Source organism: Nannobrachium achirus (genome assembly GCF_963921795.1).
Source record: "Nannobrachium achirus genome assembly, chromosome: 1".
NCBI lineage: Eukaryota > Metazoa > Chordata > Actinopteri > Myctophiformes > Myctophidae > Nannobrachium > Nannobrachium achirus.
Window position 1 is genome coordinate 68782501 of NC_137810.1, and position 24935 is coordinate 68807435.

Genomic DNA, 24935 nt, shown 5'->3' on the forward strand with positions numbered 1-24935 from the left:
TATGTGTGATGTCTCATGCTCATTCATTTAATATGACACCCACCTTGGTAACATGTGCTAAGCATTATAATCTGTTTATGAGTACTGCTATACTATTAAAGATTCATGGATTCTTTTTGCAGTATATTCCCACTGCATGGCAGCTAAAGCCATGTATCACCTTTATTGCTATATTTTGGCATTGTATGTAAATAGGCTGGTCTACAATGATTAACAAAAACGATTGTGCTCCAGAAACTTCCCAACAACCCAATGAAAGAATATGATTTGCGGTTTTGTATGAACAAAGATATTCAGTGAACAAAATGCCACATATGATTTTTATAACAGAGATTTATTTAGAAAAGTCTTTCTTCCATAGGATAACAATACAGGTCCCCATCGTTTTCAATCTATGTAGAGAGTGAGATATGTATATATACAGTCAGTATATAGAGATGCGCACATGTTTAGAGAACTTACAGTCTATGACAGCCTTCATATCGTATTTTGCTATCAGACAAACAAACGAGACACAGATTCCTTGAATATAATAATGGTCTTGGTACCACAATTTGACACAGACATGTAAGCCAATAATCACCTTTTAATCTACAATTTGAGGCAACCGTGTTGCACTGGATGCATCTGGCATAGGGGTGTAAAGATACATTTTAACAACGATATGATACACATCACGATATATGGTTGATAATACGATACATGACGACATTGGTTCATTCATGGCGATACGATTCATTTCAATGATTTAAAATCGATATAGTAACTATTTAGCGAAGAAATAAAATGTGTGTGAAACTTGTCATTTGTGCATGTAGGGAAAAATATATCTCTTGCAAATACATGCACTTTAAATTTCAAGACATGGACAAACCAGCACCTTGACATGAACACAGATTACAGTATATCATTGCAAATTACTATATTGTTACACCCCTAATCTGGCATAGATTAAAAGACTATTATTGTAAGGAAATAATTCTCAAACGTTTAGATATTCAGGTTCTGCCATGAACTCTGAAAAGAGTACAAATGGAAATTAATAGGTCTGTTAAGGTTAATTGTTTCTATTCGTACACTGTCCCGAGCTACAGACTTGTAAGGGGTCAATTGAGAGCCCCCCGTAAAGATCACCAAGACCCTGGAATCCACTTTGAGAACCACTACTGTCGGCAATAAAATACTTTTGGTGGTTACTTTTGGGCCAAATTATTAATTTCTTCATGAATTAGATGCACAATAAGCATAGTATGGGTGACTGTCTTGTCTGTGTATTCTTTTTCTATTCACATCATTTTGCTCTCATTATGATCTTAAAGGAGTAGTTCACCCCCAAAATGACTTTGTTTCTATTGATTACTCACCCCATGGAGACATGAGTTCATGGATGTTTTTATGTCTTTGTCACATTCCTAAGCCAATAAAGCCCCAATTAATATCAATAGGGGGCCCAAAGTGTCTGTGGGTCCCCTACAGGAATCAATGGTGGTACATTTATTATAATCAAATTATTGGCTTAGGAATGTGACGAAAACAAATACATATCCATGAATTCAAGTCTCCATGGGGAGAGTAGTTGATAGGAAAAAAAAGTCATTATTGGGGTGAACTACTCCTTTAAGGCCCATGCTGAATGTCTGTCACCAGGTTTCTTTAGAATATGTATGACACTGATTTCCTGTATGACACCCATAACTCTAGAGCAGGGATGGGCCACTTTGATGATGGTGAGGGCCACTATATTTCCACCTTCACTCCAGAGGACCACTATATTTCCACCTTCACTCCAGAGGGCCACTATATTTCCACCTTCACTCCAGAGGACCACTATATTTCCACCTTCACTCCAGAGGGCCACATTGCATATTGCTATGTCCTACTACTGTATGTCATTCTAGTATCTCATACAAAAGAAGCAAAAGTAGCAGATCTACAAGCTCAAAACGCATCGCGTGCGTTTTGAGCTTGTAGATCTGCTATTTTTGCTTCTTTTGAATTGGAATCCTGAAATGTAACATTTTGATTTAATTTAAAATGCGTTTAGTTATACTTATGTTAACTTTATGAACTTAAATACAAATATGTTGAACATAAAAAACCCTAACATTTATACTAGTCATTAAGCTACTAATATAGACAATGTTTGCATGTTTGGAATTGTAACAGCTGAAATCAATAATATATCAGTATTCTGATATTAACCTGAGGGCCGCATTAAGTGAAGGTGGGGGCTGCATGTGGCCCCCGGGCCACCAGTTGCCCATGTATGCTCTGTCTGTAACTCTTATCAGAGTTACAGACACAATGGACATTCGGGCTAGAGCTCTTTATGGGTTTGTCTACTCATTTTGTATGTCTGTGAAAGAAAAACAAAATGACAAAAGTGTCTACCACACGACAATAGCAATGACCTCTGACATATCCACATGTAGGAGTGGGCGATACAATATCATGATAGTTTCCCAAGCTGTATCACGATACATGATTTTATCACGATTCTTTTTCACGTTGGTTTTGATGGTTATTTTTCAAGTTACTTGACAAAAACTAGACTCTCTGGGTTCCTTTTGGGAGATCTAAATTGAACTTTACAAGTATGTAACTCTGACAGTATACAAATGAAACCAAATGGACCCTTACAGGTCCATTTGGTTTTATTTGTATGCTGTCAGAGTTAAGTGGAGACCTTGACATTTTAAAATATGAGAACTACTGATTTAGACCAAAATGCAGGTTCAAATTGAATTCCGCAATGAATCTCTGTATTAACGATTAAACAGGATTTCTTTTACAAGGCCTCCTCAATTGTATCACGATATATACGATATCTCTGAAAAGGCATATCGTGGAGACGATAATTATCACCATATCGCCCACCCCTATCCACATGGCAACAGTTATAAACACAAGGTTAGACATAAAGTATGTCTACATAGCAGCAATGAGGTTAGAAGATGGAATGGCCGTGCCGTGAGTCCAGAGCTAGTCCAAGGTCCTCAAAAGAAGGTAGTCTGCATAAAGTAAAAAAACGTTACTCCACATGTTGTCTCCATAGTGTAAAAAAACGAAAGGGTGGTAATCCAATAGAGGAAAAGCAGTCGGTTAGACAAAGTGTTCCAGTGTGGCTTAACCCTTAAGTGCTGTTCGGGTCATTTTGACCCGTTTTACATTTTCATTTGGAAAAAAAAGGTAGAAGTTTAAATTGTTTCCAACTGAAACTCACTGGCCTTAAAGATTCTTCTGAGATGAACATGTAAAAAAAATATTTTTGCACTACACCCATGCTACACCCCCCTCATATTTTTTGAACCTTAAGTGCTGTTCGGGTCATTTTGACCCGGAAGCACAGATGCACAGACATACACAGTATTATGCCAAAACAGAGACACACAGTCACCCCCACTTCTAACACCCCCCTTCCGAAGCCCCATTCCGAACCCTCCCCCCCCCCCCCTTTCCGCACCCCCCCCCCCCCTCCCCACACTTAACCCCTGATGCACAGAAATGCAAGGAATCATGTACAAACACAGATACACAATCACCCCCTAACCCCTTCCACCCCTCCAACCCCCCTCACCAGCTCTATGTGAGAATGATGTCCTGTTGAACCACAAGTATTCAATTAATGGGCATGTTGTTCATAAAAATATTGTCTGATTTTCATTTTGTCCTATAAGCATGAGCAATATTGCCCAGTATTAAATAAAGTAGTTTTTTTACATGAATTTCAGCTAAATCATTTAAAACGCCTAGCTCTTTCAGTGTTTAATGTGATATAGCAAAGCAAGAATGCAAACATTTACCATATATATCATATGAATTGTTTGGTATTGAGTCAAAGTCAATGTATCATGATGATTTGTTAAGTTAAAATTTATATTAGTGTTGTTTTTTTTAAACCAAATACCCCCCGGGTCAAAATGACCCGAACAGAACGAAGGTGTAGTGAATCTGAACAGAACTTAAGGGTTAAAGAGAACATAGGAGTACTCCAAAGGGAAACATTTAAGAGGAGGACCAGGAGACAAATGAGATGATATCCAAGCCTTTGAAGATTACAGTTCGTCACCAGACATCTCAGATTCATCTTCTTCTTCTTCATCATCATCACTGTCTTCAGCGTGATTGTCCAAAAAGCTGATGTTCTCTTTCCCAGTTAGAACACGCAGATAACACTCTCGTGACTGGTTCATTTCTTCCCCGATGTCACACAGCTTCTTTTGAAGTATGCACTGCAGACCTCTCGAACCCTCTTCACTGAGGCCCCACGGTGAATCTTGTAGAATGTAGAACACAAGATAAAGCCTGGGTTAGTAACCATTCTTAGTGTCACAGTTGAGTATTATATGTAAATGAATTATTATATTTCAATACGTACCGTTCGTTGCCTCAGAGGTCATGAGGAACAGCTCCTTCAGGCCATTGACACGAGCTGTAAGAAATCTCCAGTGCTGGCTCATTTCCGTCACCAGTATCTTCTTCTCCTCCTCCAGTCTCCTCACAGCCATGACGACGTCGAATGCTTTCCGCTTCGTCCTTAGATCGACTGAGTCTGCAATGTATTTTTAAGATTCACAATGAGTAGGATTTGCCAATAGAGGGTATGTGCGTGACATCATCATATCCGAACGTTATGCCGGAACACCTACTGAGTGGAAAAAAAATACTTTCTGGCTTTGACAGCCCATACATCCAAACAGAAAAGTTCTCTATCTGGTGGCGTTAAACAAAGTTAAACTCACTTTACCAGTCATTGTGCCACTCTTAATTGTCATTTTACTTTATGCATGCACATACCCTCTAGTGCAGGGGTCTTCAACAGGGGGTCCGGGACCCCTAGGGGGTCCTCAGAGTCACTACAGGGGGTCCTCCAATTCTTCCAATTGTTTTTATATTTACAACTTGAACCCTAGTGTCCATATTCAAGGAACTGTAGCCAAAAATAGCCGATCTACAAGCTCACAACGCCTCGCAGTGCGAGGTGTTGTGAGCTTGTAGATCAGCTATTTTGGGCAAAGGTTTGGTGTAGAGGGGAAAAAGAGCAGACTAAGTACAGAGTAAAAGGTTATCAGGTAATGACGGTTCAAGTGGTTAAATATCTGATAACACAAATTTACATGAATCCAAAATACACTGATGATTGCGCTGTCAAACAATGAAACTATATGGAATCTATGAACAGGTTGTGGGGGTCCCTGCTTCATCTCTCTCTCTCAACTAAGGGGTCCTTGGCCTGAAAAGGTTGAAGACCCCTGCTCTAGTGACATTGTAAACAAATGATTCAAAGTAGGCCATTGCTATCTCAACCAAAAAAATAAGCGAGCTTAAGATCCACTGTGTGTCGTTTTGTGTCAGATCTTTTGTCAACAGACTAGTATACATACCACTGTGTTGGAGCTGCCATGGCCAGGCTTGGTCAACAGACAGGATGGTTTCCATACTAAGGGTTTCTGTGCATGGAACCATACTGTTATATTGATCCACAACTGCAGACAGGACCTCTTTCTCCGCCCGGATTTTGCGGCGGAGTCTGGCACGTCCTTTATTACCAGCATTGTCTCTATAAAGGAGTTGAGTCCTCCTCTTCAGACTCACTACGAGCATCTCAATTCTGCTTTCCATGGCATCTGGCCCATATGAAGTTGGTGCTACAGTGAAAAAATAGGTTTTTGTACTTTAAGTGAACCATTATTCACAATTTCATGCAAGAATGCAGAAGATCTAAGTGGCCACGAGGGAAAAAGAAAAGAAAAGGACAAGGCACAGGGTGACAAAGTCAATGGAAGCCAACAATTAAATTATCTATAGATGTCAATGGGCAGAGGCATAGAGTGAGACCAGCCTTACCTTCTGCCCACTGCTTAACATCCTGGACCCAGTCCTCCAGCTGTCTCTCTGTCACTGCTAATTGGACTTGGAGTGCCTCAAGGTTTTGCACTTGGCATTGAAGAGCTTTTATGGTCTAAAATGACAAAGATTCAGAGACAATATAACAAGTGTTGTCTCTAACACGTCAAAGACTGCAACATGGAATACTCAACACCTAAAACAAGATTACTGATCAGTCGTTACCTTCTGATATCGGCGAGCCAGTGTAGTAGCCAAATTGTCACTCTTTTGCCTATTCCAGTTATTAGCCATAACGGTTAACATGTCAGTGCGTCCTGACGAGAAACAAAAAAATTATGTTAACATCATAATATATGTTAACATCCTGTGTTTTTGAACTGGTGCTTTATGTGGTCATCTAACCTGCTTTCGACATGTGCTTTGTGGTCACAGCAATTCTAGAGAGGAAGGCGTTGCACTGTTCCACCTATATAATAAGAATAACTTTATTAGAAGGATAAACCCCTTGAGATGCACCATTTTAGAGGGGGTCCATATAGCACAAATGAACATGGCATACAATAAACAGACAATTCAACCCCGGATAGGACAATTCATATATAGGCATACCCATTAATACAAGAAAAAAAAAAACAATAACATAAATATGGTACTGATGACATGCACATACAATAACATATACCTCTTCTCCCAATGTTTGTCCAGCACCATCAAGGTAACATCCACTCCATTTAACCTGGGAAAATATTACAACAAATACAATTCACAGATGATGTTGACATCCATGAGCTGTTTATATGATTAAGTAATACTATCACATGCAAACGTTTGTTTACTTCGCATTTGAAGTCATGGCTTTTTGCGTGAAATGTTGAGAGAAATGGAGTCATCTTGAGCAGATGTTGGAGCTCAGGACATTTCTCTGAAACCTTTTCAAGGTAGGGCCAGTATTTGCAGGCTACGTCCATGCAGAAGAATTGGATTTGCCTACTGGCCAGCTGGTTTTGCAGGTACAGGGGGTAGGCAAATATTTCTCCTCTGAACATGTTGAGAGCACTTAGTAGTACTCCATGGCGACACACAGCAAGTTCCAGACCCTCTTCGTCAAGGTTGCTGCTTGACCTTCAAGTAGGGATAGCCATTTGGAGAAATGTTATTAACCTGTTACCATTAAGTCTTATCGGTTAATTAACGGTTAACTGTTAAGTAAATGTGATGGGAGAAAGGCACTATTTAGCATTGAAAAAATACCAAAACACTGTTACTTTTCCACCCCATTATAAAATGTGCTATTTAACTGATTAAAAATACAAATACAACAGGGAAGAAGAAGAGGGATACAATGTTTTTAGGTTTTATTTTAGATGTGAAACAGCAATAATAGGCTTGCTGTGTTTACCGGTTAACAATTTCTTAACGTTAAACGGTTAACAGTTAACTGTTGGCTATCCCTACCTTGGAGCAACCTCTCGCGCCGCCGACCACTGCCCACCACAGACTCCTCTTCCAGGAACCTACCAAATGGAATATGAAAGATGAAAAGCTTTTCGTATTAGGGTATTGTACTCGTTCACATATACTTACAGTATGCAATCTTACATGTTTTGTTGTCTTGTGGATGTTCTCTACAAATTTAGACACATCTTCATCCTTGGCTATAAAGATGCCATCAAAGAGTGCCTGTTCCTCAGAACTAAAGAAAACAAAAAGGTACACAAACATTTCTCAATATCATACAATATGAGGTTACTTGGTGCATAGTATACTTGTTTTACTAGTAATAAATACATTCTGTTATACAATATACTCGTTTAGAAGTACCTGGCTGCATTCTTGAATCGATAATGTTTTCGATTCCCATCCACTGCTAATGCAACCATTTCTGGGGTGCATGCTGGACACATAAAAGGCTCTTCCTTGCAGATGTTTTCCAGGTCATACTGCACAGCTTTCCACTCAAAAAAGCTTTTCCGGAAGCCATCTCTTGAGATCTTCCCAGCCTATTTAAAAATAAGGACAACAGGTAATGTGCAACAAATGCATTAGCAGCAGAATCAACCCACATGACACATACATTTACTGTAGCATAAAAGTGTTCAATACTCACACGACCAAAGTGGAGAGTACGATGATCCAGGAGTCTTAGAAAAGCCTGGAAGGACAATCCTGGCGAGGCCATCTTCATTTCTTCGTATGAGAAGAACACATCCGTGTCAAATATTGTGGCAAACTGAAGGGTCGCAGGCCAGTAATTGTCTTTCACAATGTCGTCTACTACTGCTGTCCATGTAGCCTTGCATGATTCACAACTCAGGTCAGGCATGCTGAGGTCGTATCGTCCTAGGAAAAAAAAAACACCAAACAAACACAGCCACTGTAGTGTAAAACATAATGGGGTAAATCAAACTGAGTAAGGGTGTTTTGTACAGTGGCATACAGTAGTCAAAAGATATTTCTAAATAAGATGGAGATTTGAGGGTTTAAGGACAAAAAGCTCTTCACTTTCTTACCATGCATAGTGACCAAAGCAACAGCCTTTCCTGGCTTCACCCTCAAGTCCTTTTTTGGACAACTACAAATGCCCTCAGGTATCTGCATAGGTACGAGGCGCTCTGAAAGAAATCATACATGGGATAAAGATAATTAAAGTTCAATGGGATATACAATACGATCACTGAAACAACCTGAAGAGAATGAATTCTTGGGAAAGGTCAGATAGATTCAACGGCTGCATTACTGAAAATATTTTATATTCTCAGGAAGCTGATTGATATGGGGCATCCAAATGCATTCAGACTCAAGCAATAAGACAAAGCACTGTTTAAGTCAAACTGACAAGCTTAACGTGTCAGACAGTTGAATATCTTATGGTGTACACTGACAAACAAGAACTTACCACAGCGGCAGAGAGCCTTATCCACAATGCCAGTGGTTGGAGGCAATGGTTGGAAGAACCCAGACAGAATGGCATCTCTGTTGTGCAGCACATATCTGGAGTGCGTGATGAGGTCACATTCAGCACAGAAAAAGGGGTGTGGTAGGCAGTCCCGACAGCGAACAGCAGCTGGATTGATGTGACACTGTTGGCAGTTGTGCGCTGCAACGTTTTCTTTTGCTGCAGTACTGTTCACCAGCCGGGGTCTCTCTGCCCGCCATCTCTCTACAAAGAGCCGCTTCCGTGTGCTCCAGTCTTGGGAAGCCAGAAGAGGAACTGATGATGGGCTTGGTGCTTCCTGACTTTCACCCGAGCTCAGTGAGAGCTGGAGCTCTTGTATGAAACACTCTGTAAAAAAGCATGGAATATTGAAAAACAACACTTTCATGTGAAAAACAACACTGTTGTGTTTTACATGATCAATAGTATAATACATTGATTGGCTGGGGGGAAAAAATGTGTTCTTTGTAATAAAAACATGTAATTAACATTCACAATATAGTCTTCATAATATAATGTGTGAAATGCATGGCAACAGTAAACAAGGGATCGTATGGGGCGGCAGTGGCTCAGGGGTAGAGGAACAGTCTTTGAATATGGAGGATTCCCTAAACAAGGTTCCCAGTTTTATCCCGGTCTCCCCCAGAGTTAGTGTTGAAGAGTCCTTGAGCAAGAATCTGAACCCCTGGTTTCTACCGGTGAGCAGGTTGGTACCTTGCATTGTTTCCTCCGCCATCAGTGTATGAATGTGTGTGTGAATGGGTGAATGTAATGCAAAATCTATGTAGAGCACCTTGGTTAAATGCGCTATATAAATGCATCATTTACCATATGGAAACCAATATTCTAATGACAGTTTAAGAGTAGAATAACTCAATGACAGATTATCACTACGGTATATTATGCTTTGTGCAATTTTGCTTTGTGCAATTGAATACACACCAAGAGCCTCTGGGGCGAAGTCCACGTCACAGACAGTGTCAGGAACAGTCTTGCGACGGGAAACAGGATCAGCCTCCCGACTCGGACCAGCTGTTCACAGAAAAAAAGAAAACACTCATTAACATTCGTTAAAATGTCACATTTGTTAACCCATTTAGACCCAATGACACTTAAGTCTCCCAGTGAGCTTACTGGGGGAAAATGTGTGCTCCACTTCCTCCACACAGCTTATACAACAATGCACCAAGTAATCAACTTGCAGTGATTCAGGTGTGACAGACCACCGGCTCACACACAGATATAAAGAGCTAGATGCCTCGTTCGCCTCTGCAGTTCATTCAACAGTTGTTGTCCGGACATCCTGGAAAAACTAAGGGAATGCTCATGCTGTCAGTCAAAGTGACTACTGGCCAATCACAGCGCGACTTTTCCGGGACTTATCCAAGGACTACAATTCAATTCAACAGAGCCAGTTCCCATGTTGCGCGGCCCCCACCTACCTCTGATTGGCCTAGCAACTTCCCTATGTGTGACGCACGTGGAAGCAATGCACACGTGATTCCCTTAGTCCCTCGATGCACATGCATCAGAGTCGAAGGAGGCGTCTACCTTTCTATGTCTATGGGCTCACAGCAGTCAAAATGAAATGGCTGAGGAGCAGGAAGTGATGCCCACCTTTCACGTAAGGGCTCATGGGACATAGAAACTTGTGGATACATTATTTACCTTTCAATCCAGATGCTGACTCTGTATCTCATTTGTATTTGTTATGCATATAGCAACATCGTTAATTTTACATTTTTTGCATAAGAATTTTAGGTTTTCAGAAACCTTGGGTTATGTTTTAGAAGGCGTTTTTAAAATCAGCCTCATGTCTAAATGGGGCAAGTGGCAGCTTGGAAGACAAGTAGAATTGTCACGAACTGCCTGTGAATGAAGCATGATGTATTGTAGATGAAAGCAAATATGAATGATTGCTGTAAATGGATAAAAATAAAATAATGACAGGTTGCACATTGGCAAGGCACTCAAGGACAAACTATTTCAAATGAAGCCTTGCCAAGACTAATATAACTCTATCCATGATTTATGAAGTGCTTTACAATCACCCATTCACACACACTGACAGCAGAGGAAACCATGTAAGCAGGGGTTGGACACAAAGGTTTCAGAGGAACTTGCCCGTCGGGTAAGTACAGGTCATGTTCTACTTGCCCAAAGGTTATGTCTAATTGCCCGAAAAGTAAATCGCCCATTATAAAATGATAGGTAAGATTTTAATTACAGCTCAATTTAACACTTATTTCTTTACTTTCTGGGGCTGTGTGATAAAAATGTCCAAATACCAGATATCTACATAGCTAAGATTGAATATGTCTATGGTTTCACACTTGTTATTTTACATTTTTAAGTGTAGCAACAATAAAAACACCACATTATAGGTGAACAGTGCTCTTATTTCACATTCCACAGACCAGAAGACAGAGCATGCTTAGGCAGATAGGCCATTATCTTGTTGTGTTTATAGAGGGTTCAAATGAGCAATTGCCCGGTTGGGCAACCTGAAAGCAAACTTCACCTGCCCGAAGGTTTTATTTGCCCGCCAGGGGCAGGTGGGCAAGCTTTAGTGTCAAATTTGCCTGTGTAAGGTACCAATATAAGGATCGGTGAGGGTAACCCCACACTTACCCAGCGGCTGCTCAAAATTCTGAGCCACTTTTATTAACATGTATTGTATTTTATATTGCTTTAGACAGATACTGTGGGTAATAGTACCCTTAATGTATCTATTCTCTATTAATCACCCCACGCTAGTGTAAAGATAACATGTATTCCTTGATTTGAGTGGCTAAATAATGCAATAACAATACTGACCCTGATTTGACTGTTTCCTGCTGGATCTGGGCCTTGCATAGATGATGTTTCCATCATCGTCTCGGTTTACCCACGTCACCGTCGACCGAGGAGCCTTTGCCTTCTTTGCAGGCGGGGGTGCCTTCCATTGGGACTCCGGAGGAATCAGGTCATCAAGATCTTTTGCAATGACCTTGAATTCCTTTTGTTGAATATGATCAATAAACTCATCCAGGTCCGAGAGCGGATTTTGGGACTCACTCATGGTGATGAGTTAATACACAGACAACGTAGACACGACAAACAAATGTAGACACACAGACAGAAAGGGTGAGACAGACAGACTGACTGACAGACAGACTAACAGGCAGACAAACAGACACAGAGAGAGAGAGAGAGAGAGAGAGAGAGAGAGAGAGAGAGAGAGAGAGACTGAGAGAGAAATAGAGAGAGAGAGAGAGAGAGAGACTGAGAGACAATAAACGTGGCTCTTAAAAGTGCCTTTGGGTTCGTAATTGTTTGGGTAGGTAGGTTGTTTGGGTCGGTGTGTGGGTTGGTTGGTAGAAGGATCTGCAAGAAAAATCACACTTATTAGGAATGCAACATCCAACATTGTACAACAGTAAACAGCCTTCATCCATACACGCTAAATCCTACACTGGTGTCTAAAGCAGACCTACAAGCTCACAACACATTGCATCAGATGCATTGTGAGCTTTTATATCAGCTATTTTCAAATAGCCTTTGATAACACAAAATGCTAAGTCTTAAACTTATACAGACACGCTAATGTTCTGGTTTTAATTTTAACACCATGGCCCGGTTCTGTCATTTTGTGGTGGTGCAGATTAAAGATTAATCATTTCTATTTTTAGAAAGCTAAATGATAATTAGTAACCAAATGGGCTCTTATGGATATGTAACTCAGACAGTGTAATACAAATGGAACCAAATGAACCCTTATGGGTCCATTTAGTTCCATCTGTACTCTCTCAGAGTAAATTTAACATTGATTTTACAATATAAATTGGGGCCTCATACAAGAGAATGCATTAGGCTACAGACCCCAATTTAATGGCATTTCTATCTCTGAGACCCCAATTTCTATTGTAAAAGCAATGTTAATTGTACAAATGGAACCAAATGGACCTCTATAGCTATTAAGCAAATAGCAATGGACAAAATTGTGTGTGTGTGTGTGTGTGTGTGTGTGTGTGTGTGTGTGTGTGTGTGTGTGTGTGTGTGTGTGTGTGTCTTGTATGTTATTTTCTTTTTTAAACAAAGGGTTTACTGAGACCACACTGTCTGGATACTGAGCCAATACAATACTGTAATGGTACTTCTTATGTTGAGATATATAATAAAGGTTTTGAGTCTGTCTAGTCGAGCTTTTTGTGCTGGTCTGAGAGTTTGTACACACTCCCGAGTCAAAAACCCCAAGGGTCCATTTGGTTCCTAACCTTATTTATCTGGGGACCCCCTGAGACTTCCTCAAGGATCCATGGGGGTCCCCGGAGTCTAGGACCGGCCCGGACCACACTTTGAGAAGAACCAATGATCCAGGCTGCAGGCTGGATTAGCATGTCGGCTAATATTAGCTTTATTTATCTACGGTAATTTATCCAAAGTAGTATGCTGAATACAGAATCACAACGTTCTAACACAACCACCGACATGTTAACAAGAACGCCATGGCCTAGTGTCATGTTGTGGTACAGATACAATATGTATTCTATGGTTATTAATAACATACATGCTGCAGAGAACGTAAACAAACCTCTTACCTCAGAGAAGGGAAGCATTCTATGGCTCACAATCTGCGCGCGACATGGCAACACAGTGCGTCATGGCAGGAAGTACGTCACTCGATGGGAGGCGTAATCATATAATAATAATTAAAATAAAATAGATAACAACAACGTGATGGACCAACTTCAATAACATTCGATACAAATAATGAAACGTATATTATGGAAACTAAATAAATGTATTATGCACTAAACTAAACGTGTTATAGAGGTGGAAACGGAAACGGAATATATCTGGCGGATGTGTGGATCAGTGAGCACTTAGGTGACAACGCCTATACAATACAATGGTGCGTTATTTGTTCATTGATAAGCGCACAGATATAGATCGGCGACGGTAGATCAATAGTAGATCAATAGATATATAGATATTAATATATAGAGTATATGTATATAGATAGACAGATAGATAGATGGATAGATGATAGTTTATTAACTATTTTTAGCAGAGCTTTATTGACCAGTGGTGGAAAAAGTACTCAGATGTTTTACTCAAGTAAAAGTATCAATGATACTGCACTGTAGTTGTACTCCGTTACAAGTAAATGTCCAGCATTCAAAATGTATTTGAGTAAAAGTACGAAAGTATCGGCAATAGCAGATCTACAAGCTTGCGACGCGTTGTGAGCTTGTAGATCTGCTATTTTCAAATAGCCTAATATAATCGTTTATATCTGCAAAGTTACTAGAAACTAACATTTTCAAATAATTGTAGTGGAGTAAAAGTACAATATTTGGAAGTGAGATGTAGTGAGGTAGAAGTAAAAGTATTGGAAATACTCTGTAAAGTACAAAAATACCTCAAAACTGTTCTTAAGTACAGTATTGAGTAAAAGTACTTAGTTACTTTACACCACTGTTATTGACGCTAATGACGTCAGCGCGTACACAAGGAATGCGGAAGCAATCTGAAAGTAAAATATAACAACTTCAGAGCTCTTTTTCTCATCCATTACAAATCAAACAATTACCAGCCTAGTATGGAAATGCTCAAAATATTTTCCAGTGTTATCTGGGTGGCAAGGTGTGTTATATAATGCAATCAATCATGTATTTTAACTCACGTTGTGTATTGCTATTTGTGTCAATGGGAACCCATTAGTCATGTCGTGACGGGAGGGAGACCACGTGGTCGCCGTGAATCGAAGCGTTTAGTCCCTTTAGTCAAACGGTGACTGGTGGGGAGTCAGAATGCGACTCGGCGCCGTTCTGCCCATACGTCAGAATATGACTGACAGGGAGTGAGACTGTGTTGCGTTAGCCTAGCTCATGCTAGCAAACACTAGCCTAGAACAAATGCGGTGGCTAACGCTACCGATACAAAAACAACCCCAGCTTAGCGGGGTAGTGCATAACGTCAGTGCTTATCTATTTTTATAGGTGATGCATTAGTGGTGGTTCTCAAATTCGGGTCCGGGGACCCCCAGGGCCCTATATGAATCAACTATGTTAAAGAAATGTTTACATCTTTGAAAATATTTGTCATTTTTCACACCACACATCTTGTATGGGGCCAAATAGACATTAATTTAGGGGTCCTTGGCATGACATTTTGAGAACCACTGGCATATAGGTTCCTGGGGGTCCCCAGACCCCACTTGGAGAACTCCTGCATTAGACCACAGACCACCTTAACTCTGTATACAAATGGAACCAAATGGACCCCATTTGTACACCTGGAGTTGCAGCTGCAGGGTCCGTTTGGTTCCTAACTATTTATCATTTTTTCTGGGGACCCCCTAGAACCCCCTCAAGTACCCCTGAGGGTCCCTGGACAACACTTTGAGAACCACTGCAAACGTTAAAGTTTGTCTGATCCAAGCAACATAACATTGTTAGCAAGTTAATTATTTTCACATATTTTGGCTACTATTGTGCTGCTAGTCTGCTATGCTTTATGGTGATATCTGAACAGGTATATACAACACCCATTTTACTTATTTTTTTGTTTGTTTCAGATCGATGGACAGCTTTGTCAGTAACATACTGACAGAGTGGCAGCTACCAGATCTGGTAGAAATATTTAAAGGTAAATTATGTTCCTATATCCACATGCTTTGCTGTCTCACAGTGACGGAGTTGACAACTGCATTCCCTTTTTGTAATAGACCGTTTGAAGAACAGATAGAAGTTTGTATTGAGTGTATGTAGTTCCTGTGCCATTTGATTTAGTGATTGAATTTGTCCATGGGCGTCGCACCAAATTCTGGGCCCTGGCTACAAGGATTCACTGCAGGCCCCAATTAATGTTCTTCATAGGGAGAGGGGGCTTAACCCATTTAGACTGGGAACGCATTATTACACTTTATTTTGTGCTTTAACTATTAAAAATAGATATACAAGCTCACAGCTGCGAGCTTGTAGATCTGCTATTTTTATTGTATTTTTTATTATTATGTTGTATTTTTTATTATTATGTCTGTGGTGCTCAAACCTTTTCATGTGAAGGACTCCCAAAACGAAGTGTATTTGGCCACAGACCCCCATCTCAAAACATTTCATTCCAGGGAACCCCAGTAGCTAAAAATGTTTGCTTAAAAAAATATATATATTCAAAGATTTGCATACATTTTCACAACAAAAAAAAGCAGATCTACAAGCCCGCAGCACGGCACTCGGTGCCACGCTGTGAGCTTGCTTCTATTTTTCAATAGCTAAAGCATAAAATAATTAAGGTCCCTCCACCTTGGGGCCCTAGTAACTCAGTCCCACTACAGATGAAACCCATGTTCATCTGAAAAACATGCATCTTTTTTTCCCTTTTTTGTCTTTCAGAGGAGGGGATTGATCAGGATAGTTTCCTTCTTTTAGATGATTCCACCATCAACCAGCTGATCCCGAGAGCAGGCCCTAGGCTCAAGTTTCTCAAAAGATTTAGAGGACTTGTAAGTAAATAGTTTATTTAGGGGAGATGGCATACACTTGCTTCAAATGCAAAAGGTTAATTTCGGGGGGTATCAAGAGTCTTTTTATGCATTTAAGGTCAGTACATCATGTCAACTCGGTATCTACACATTTCCAGTGTAGTGAAAGTGGCTGTGGTAGGACATTTAATTACCTAAGGTCTTTTAGAAAACACTTGGAAAACCACCACGGAGATAGAAACACTCTTAATGACCCCCTTGAAGGCCCAGCATCACTGCCCCCACCTGTAGGTCCAGCCCCTGCTCTGGAGGACCCCCTTCCAGTTGAGATGTTGAATGCTGACATGGAGCCAGAACAGGGAGATGAGGAAGTTGGTGAGGATTGGGATGAACTAGAGCCAGAGTCCATTATCAGTCGAGTGGCCCTCTTTTTAGCTCACCTTAGATCCAAATCAATTCTCAAACCTACATTTTGTGGTTCAGCATACCTCCAGTTTAATTGGCGATATTGTCAGCAGACTGCAATCAAAGACCATGTCTGTATTTCGTCAGTTTGGTCTTAAAGCACAGAGGTACAAGAACTTAGGGTGGAGTTCTCTAAATCAGCTGAGCCTTTCAAAGGGATGGAGTCCGACTATAAACAGATGCAATATTTTGCTAGATCTGGAAACTTTGTGCAGCCTGTTGAGGAGAAGATATTGACTGGGGTTACTTATGTTCAGTCAACAGCGTCTGCCACTGGCATTGTCAAGCAAGTTGGTGTTTACGATTCATATCAACGTATATCGCTAAAAAGCCTTTTGACCAAGATTCTAGAAATTCCCGGGATTTTACAGGCCATGCTGGATTGGCAACGCAGAGAGGGTGATGCAATTCAGGATGCTTTTGATGGGGAGTATTGTAAAACGCACTACACTAGAAAACAGGCACCCTTCCCTGTTGATTTACTCATTTCTATAGTTCCTATATGTTCCTTGTTGAAGGACAACTTTAGTTTTTTACAACAAGGGTTCATATTTTAGATTGTAATTAAATAATATAAAAGATGATTGTTAAAATGATTTCATTTACTTCTTTCTATTTTAGAGATTCTTATTTCAGTGGTTGGGGGCATGCGTACAAGTGGCTAAATATGTCATTTTACACAGAATAAGCCCATTCCCAAGATAAAACGCAACCTTTCATGGTTTGATGTGACTTATGTGGGCTAGAAGTGTTACTGTACATAGCAATAAAGAAACTGCTGGCTTATTGTGTCTAAAAAGACATATTTAGCCACTTGTACGCATGCCCCACATTTTAGCACGGTAAACACGATAAAACAATAGCACAAAGCAAATGAAAACATTTTAACACTCACTTTTTCTTTTCTCTGATTACAATCTAAAATATGAACCCTTGTTGTAAAAAAAGAAAGTTGTCCTTTAAATGTTGTGGGGTTGACATTTAATAGGCTATCTTGAACATGGAGGCTAATGCGATGAAGTTCACGTTATTTTCCATTACTAGCTCTTGCTTCAAAACGCACAGCGCTTTCTTTGCACTAAGCCCGTCTTTGTCAATCGTCCCGCAACAACCAAGTCTCCGGTGCTCAGATTTGTCACGATATTGCTTATCGTTTATCTCTATCAATACGGGCTTTACGAGATGATAGTTTGATCGTATCCATTTCCATATCTTTTACTATGTTTACTATGTTAATTTTGAAATAGAATGTTAGTTTGACACGGACACATTTTATATTTATTTTTTACCGATTGTATACAAGATTTCATTTGGCACTGTTTCACTTTATTCAGCCATGTTTACATTTTGTATTAGATTGCAGGTTGTTTATTTTTATTTATTTTATTTTATTACAACGGTACATACATGTTGTTTTTTTCAGGAAAGTTTTACTTAAAATGTTGTACTATTGCATTGCAGAGTATATATCTATTTAGTTTTTTTCATTATGGAATTTTTTTCTTTTATATTACTACAGTATGTTGTTTCGGGTGTCCGCTTTTGTAATAAACAGTCATTTTCTACATCACTGCTTCTATCTCATTTATAAATGCTTTATAAGGCATGAATAGTCCTCACTTTAGATGGGCTCACGGAACATACTTAACTAACGAGTAGTAACAACCTTAATAAATCATTAATTGATGATTAATAAAGTATGAACTCATGACGAATTCAGTAGTTACTAATGCTTAACTACTGTGTTTACTACTGTGTTTACTAATGTACAAGTGTATAAATAATGCCTTACTAATGATGAATTCATGATGAATTCAGTAGTTACTAATGCTTAACTACTGTGTTTACTAATGCACGGTAAATGTATAAATAATGCCTTACTAATGACGAATTCTTGATTAACAAAGTATGAACTCATGATGAATTCAGTAGTTACTAATGCTTAACTACTGTGTTTACTAATGTTCAGTTAATGTATAAATAATGCCTTACTAATGATGAATTCATGATGAATTGCATCATGAATTAGTTACTAATGCTTAACTAAGGCTTTATAGTGTATAGTTATTATAAAGTGCTACCAAAATGACTTATGCATTTATCCTATGAGGCTAACGAATTCTCCCAAATGTACCCATTTACTGACAATATGTGCTGCTACTATGTTTGAACAACAGTCACCTTAGAAAGTTTCAACGTCAAAATCACAGTACATTTGACTAAAGATAGCTGATGTAAATAGTGTGACCTTTTATATCAGTTATTTCCACATACTGTTGCAGTCCATGTAAACATTCAAACATTTAAAATCTTGACAATTAACGATAAATGGTGGAAGATAATAAATTCATACTACATGTAGATATTAATGACCCAGGGGCAGGCTAGTTGGAGATCAAATTAAGCTACGACCCACCAAGCCACATTCTAAATCTTTGAGCCATTGAACTTTGTTTTCTTTACTTAAAGACATGTCTTTTAAACAGGGTCTCCCAAAACAACTTTCGGGAAATGACTGTGGGGTCTTCATGATAATGGTGAGTGAAAGGATTCCAGAAGGGCACAACATAATGCTTTCTCCTTGGCTTAACTAATCTATAAAAGGAACACTGTCCACTAATACACTCAGCGTTACTATTGTAGTTACACCTAAACTCATTAACATTTGCGTTGCATGCTAAATTAAGAAGCACAAATTAAACTAAACGTTGCTATATTTGCAGTACATCCATTTGATTTCACAATTGTAAGTATATAATCGAGGCTGATATGCTTAGTGGTATTCAATTTTGTCTTTTGGCCCATTCAAGGGCTGTCTTTCCAAAGTGTTCCTTCACTTGGTGTCAAATGTGCTTTGTTTGATGTAAACCTGTGGGGCTGTTAAGAAAATAGTGAGTTGGGCCTCCAAATGTATTGTCCTCTTCTGTTCCTCAGCATGACATGCCGTGTTTGAGGAGGTGGTGGTGCACTCTGTTGTTGGAGAATCTTCAGGTTGAAGGGTACGAGTGCTAAGTACTACACAATATGTTTTAAGATATCGATATCCTCATCAATAATCTGTATCAGCAATGTAATTTTATTTGATTCACTACAGCCATGGACGTAGATTTGCCCACTTCACAGCGGAGGGCCAACAGATGGGCAGAGACATTTTAAACGGAAGTGTGTCACGAAGTGTTGCTCAGGATCCCTCGGAAGAGAAGGCATAATGTCACCATGGTAAGAAAGGGGCAACGTTTTACAGAGCCATGGAACTTGTGTTGACAAAGCCCTTCAAAAAGTGAGTGCCATGGCACCCATAGACATAAAAGGGTAGATGCCTCCTTCGGCTCTGGGGCGTCCGTCTTGGAGGATAGGCAAAGGGGATGTTCGGTAGGCTAATCAGAGGCTAGACTCCCGCTTTTCCAGAGACACTTGTTTGGCAATGTAAACATTTGTTTCATCGTGCCAATAAAAGTTACTTGGAATTGAAGTCCCGGAAAACATGCACTTTGATTGACCAGTAGGCCTACTCACTTTGAGTGGCAGAGTGCTTTCAGCACTTCCTCCTATCCTGTTTGACGGGGCGCTCCAATGAACTCCAGTGGCAGAAGAGGTATCTAGCTTTTTATATCTGTGATGGCACCTGCCTGTCCAGGGGTGCCTCAAAATAATCTGATAACAGTTGGAATTAATCAATATCACTATCATATCAATGTCACTATGCTTAGTAAACCAGACCTGACTTGCACTGTACTTGATGATTTCTCCTCCCCCCCAACCATCTACGGCCAACTCTCTTCACCAAAAAACGGCAGATCTACAAGCTCGCAAAACACCACCAAACCCCCCCCCCCCCCTTTGGTCAATTTGGGTTGTTGTAAACGTGCTTTATAAATAAAGTTTGATTTGATTTGATTTGAATCTGTCAAAAGGGGGGGGGGGGGGGGGGGTAAAGGTTGAGTGTTTTATGAGATATCATCTGTCAGCAAAGATGTTCCCTTAAAAAACAATTGATTACATTTTTGACAAAAACTCAGTCATACTGTGTTATCTAAAAACAAATGTTTATCTAAATAAGAGAGAAGGGGTGATACATTATTTATAGTCCATGGGCCAGACGGGTTGTCGGTATCAAAAAGGTGGCAAAGGTTACCATGCATTTTTGAAAAGCTCTATATCTGTAGATTATATTTTGGTACGATAACCCTTTCTTAGACCCAGCTAAATTGGTGTTATCAGCCGCTAGAGTTGGTGTCCCATTAACTTTACATTACAGGGAAAATAAGCAAAAAAATTATCTGCTTTTAGTAGCATAAGAGGGGTGTCAGGGGTCAAACTAGGGGTTTGTCATGATGCTGAATCCATTGCAAGCATCTGTTTTGCACAAACAACATTCCTTGGGCTAAAAAGACTATGGTTTAGTGATGAAAAGTGATGAGTCATCACTTTTGTGGGGGCTGTTTTAGCCCCAGGAATGTTTTACGTGCTAAACAGATGCTTGCAATGGATTCAGCATCATGAAAACCCCCTAGTTTGACCCCTCTTATGCTACTTAAAGCAGATTAATTTTTTGCTTTTTTTCCCTGTAATGTAAAGTTAATGGGACCAACTCTAGCGGCTGATAACACCAATTTAGCTGGGTCTAAGAAAGGGTTATCATACCAAAATATAATCTACAGATATAGAGCTTTTAAAAAATGCATGGTAACCTTTGCCACCTTTTTGATACCGACAACCCGTCTGGCCCATGGACTATTAGACATTGAGTGACATTGTGCCCTAGAATGGATATGGGGAAAATTAGAATTTTGTGTGATATCATGTCAGCAGAGATGTTCCCTAAGAGAAAGTACTTTTCAATTGACCAACAAAGGCAAACACAACACAGTGCCCCAAACAAGCCACACCCCCAGCACCCCGATCACCTCAGGCCCCCTTTCCCGGACGACGAGGCAGGACTCCCCAAAACCGATCCCACAAAAATCCCCCCTGAGCCCCACATTCCAATGACCCTGCAAACACAAGACCACGACGACAACCTATGCACAATCCACCTACACGGCCCTAAAGAACCCAAAACCGTTTGGAGAGTTCACCCGAGACGCCCGGTCCTTATCCTGGGCGATTCCAACCTGGTCTCTCTACCTAAGCCCAACGACCATAGGATACAGATCGACGCCTACCCGGCAGCAACCCTTTACGACGGAATCCAGATCATCTCGACAATACCGGACCCCCTCCCCGACATTAGAAAGGTGGTACTCTCCTTCGGGATGAACCACCGGGCCTCTTCGGCCATGCCCGAAACACTCCGTAAAACCCTTCGCCACCTGTATAGTCTAGCCCAGGGAAAATTCCCCGCGGCTTCAATTCATATACCCCTCATCACCTATCATCCCTACAACTCTCCCACACGGAGAAAGATACGCTGGCCACCATCAACAAAATCATTGAGGAGGATTTCCCGTCCCTGCCAGCGCTAACCCGTCCCCTCCTCATAAAGGACCCCACTCAAAAAGGACCCCTCTGGCCCCGAGACTTCGGGCGGGAGGTTTGGAAATTATGGAGCTCCGAGCTCAACTTAACGGCGGGCCCACCCAACCCTGATGTTCAACCACACTAAAACACCTGCCCCCCCAGACCGAAGATTCTCACTGCCTCCCCCCCCCCACACACAATCTCACCGGTTTCCTTGTAAATAGCCCGCCTCCCTCGTTGCCCGACTCACTAAGTTTCCCACCCCGCCCATCGGGCTATCGACCAACGACCCCACCCACACCCACTGGATGGAACCCGCCCTTCGGGCCACCAACAAAATCCCCCCTCACTACGGAGACCGCGTATCATTTAACCGGATCTCTTTGTACATAGTTCCTTTCCTAGTCAGCTCCTCCCCCCTTCACCACGGAGACCCCCCCCCCCAAAAAAAAATAAAAAAAATAAAAAAGAATAGGGATGCTGGGGTTCAAGTGGTTAAACCAGTAAAAAGTTAATTCCAGTCTGTTCTGGTGGAAACGCTTAATATGCTTAATATAATAAGGTTGTAAAAGTTGTTTAGTGTTGCTGAGTCAAAAAAACTGTTTCTCACTCCCTTGATGTAAACTTAGGAACCTCCTACAAGACACAGAAGTTGGGAGAGCCAGAGGGGATCTTGCAGGCAAGTAGATATACTGTGATCTATTTGTGAAACACATCTAAGCAATCAATTAGATGTGTGCTCCTTGTTGATATGCCGGCTTGCCACTTCGTAAAAAACTGTAACTTAATCTGATCCTCAATAATTACATAAAAACAGTACGTTATCTACAGGACACAAATGTGATGGTTTTAGAATGAAAGATGCTTTGACACTGGCCCTGTTACAAGTTGATGATGGAGAACTCCTTTATGACTCTTGTATCTTCACAGCTGCCTGAGGAGATTCTACACAAAATATTTGTCCTTGTGATGCTGGAGGATGGCGACCCTGCCATTTGTAGACAAACCAAGCTATGGACTTTATTAGTCTCGTTGCCTACTGTATATTTCTTGTCCAGCTTAATTATTTACGGTATTATATTCAATCGAGGAGTGGTGCCGTCCATTGAAACTACAGTATCTCATCAAAGTCAGTACACCCCTCTCGTTTTTATATATATATAAATTATATATATTTAAACAATGAAGAAATGACTATGATACAATATAAAGTAGTGTACAGCTTGGATAACAGTGTAATTTTATTGTCCGCTCAAAGTAACTCAACACAGTCTTTAATGTCTAAACTGCTGGCAAACAAGGTGAGTAAACTTCTAAGTGAAAATGTCCAAATTGGTCCCAAGTGTTAATATTTTCTGTGGCCACTATTACTTTCCAGCACTGCCTTAAAGGAGTGGTTCACCCCCCAAAATAACTTGTTTTCTATTGATTACTCATGCCATGGTGACTTGAGTTCAATAATATATTTTTTGTTTTAGTCACATTCCCAAGTCAATAATTTAATTACAAAAAGATTACTCCTTTAACTCCCTTGGGCATGGAGTTCACCAGAACTTCACATGTTGCCACGGGAACCCTCTTTCAGTCCTCCATGACCACATCATGGAGCTGGTGGCAGCTCCTTAATTTAGGCAGTGGTTGTCTTGGAGGTGTGTTTGGGGCTGTTATCATGTTGGAATACTGCCCTGCGGCCCAGTTTCTGAAGGTGGAGCGCAAAGAATCCACCAGCTCTGATGAGGTCATGGAGGAGTGGAAGATGGTTCCAGTGGAAAACTGAAGATTTGCTGAACTCCATGCACAAGAGGGTTAAGGCAGTGCTGGAGAGTATGGTTCCCACACAAAATATTGACACTTTTGTTGCCAGCGATTTAGACATTAATTTTATTGTCTCAACAGCTGTACACTGTCTACTTAACATTGTCTCAAAGTGTCATTTCTTCAGTGTTGTCCCATGAAAATATATAATTAAATATTTGCAGAAATGCGAGGGGTGTACTCACTTCCGTGAGATACTGTATGTCCCTTTTCTAACTTCCTGGTCCCTCACACCGGTGAGAGCCATCATATTGATGGGTGACTCCAATAATAAACTCCTTCCCGAAATCAGAGACCTTAGGGTCCAGGTAGATGCATACCCTGGCGCCACCATTCTCCACGCCATACGTATCCTGGAGAAGATTCCCCACCCTTGTCCCCAAACTGAGAGGGTTATACTTTCCTTCGGACTAAACAATAGGTCCAGGGGTACAGCCCCCACTTTGGATGGTTACCTTGAAACCCTGTTCCGCCAGTTTTCCAAGGCTTTCCCTAAAGCCTCCATATACATCCCTATGGTTGCTTGTTCCCCCAACCTCCCCGGTCCGGAGGTAGAACGTATCCGCTCCCTCAACCTGTCGATCCAACAAATGCAACACATCCCCCCCCTTTCCCGGCCCCAGAATTCTTTACACAAAGAGACAACGTCCACTGGACACACCAAACGGCAGGAGCCATCCTGAAACACTGGAGACGTTATTTAAACTCCAAAGCCCCCTCCCCACAGCTGGCACGGGAAGGGGCGAGGTTCTAAATTTGTCGGCACTTAGCACCCTCTCCCCAGCCCAAATCTCCTTACTCAGTAAAGGCCTCTTCTTCGTCCCTACCTTAAACACCACTCCTGGGTTGGACCACAGGATCATATTAGAGGAGGTCCAGTCATACCACCGCAGTCTCAAACTAGCGGCGTTTTTCAATGATAATCCTACGGAGGATATCCCG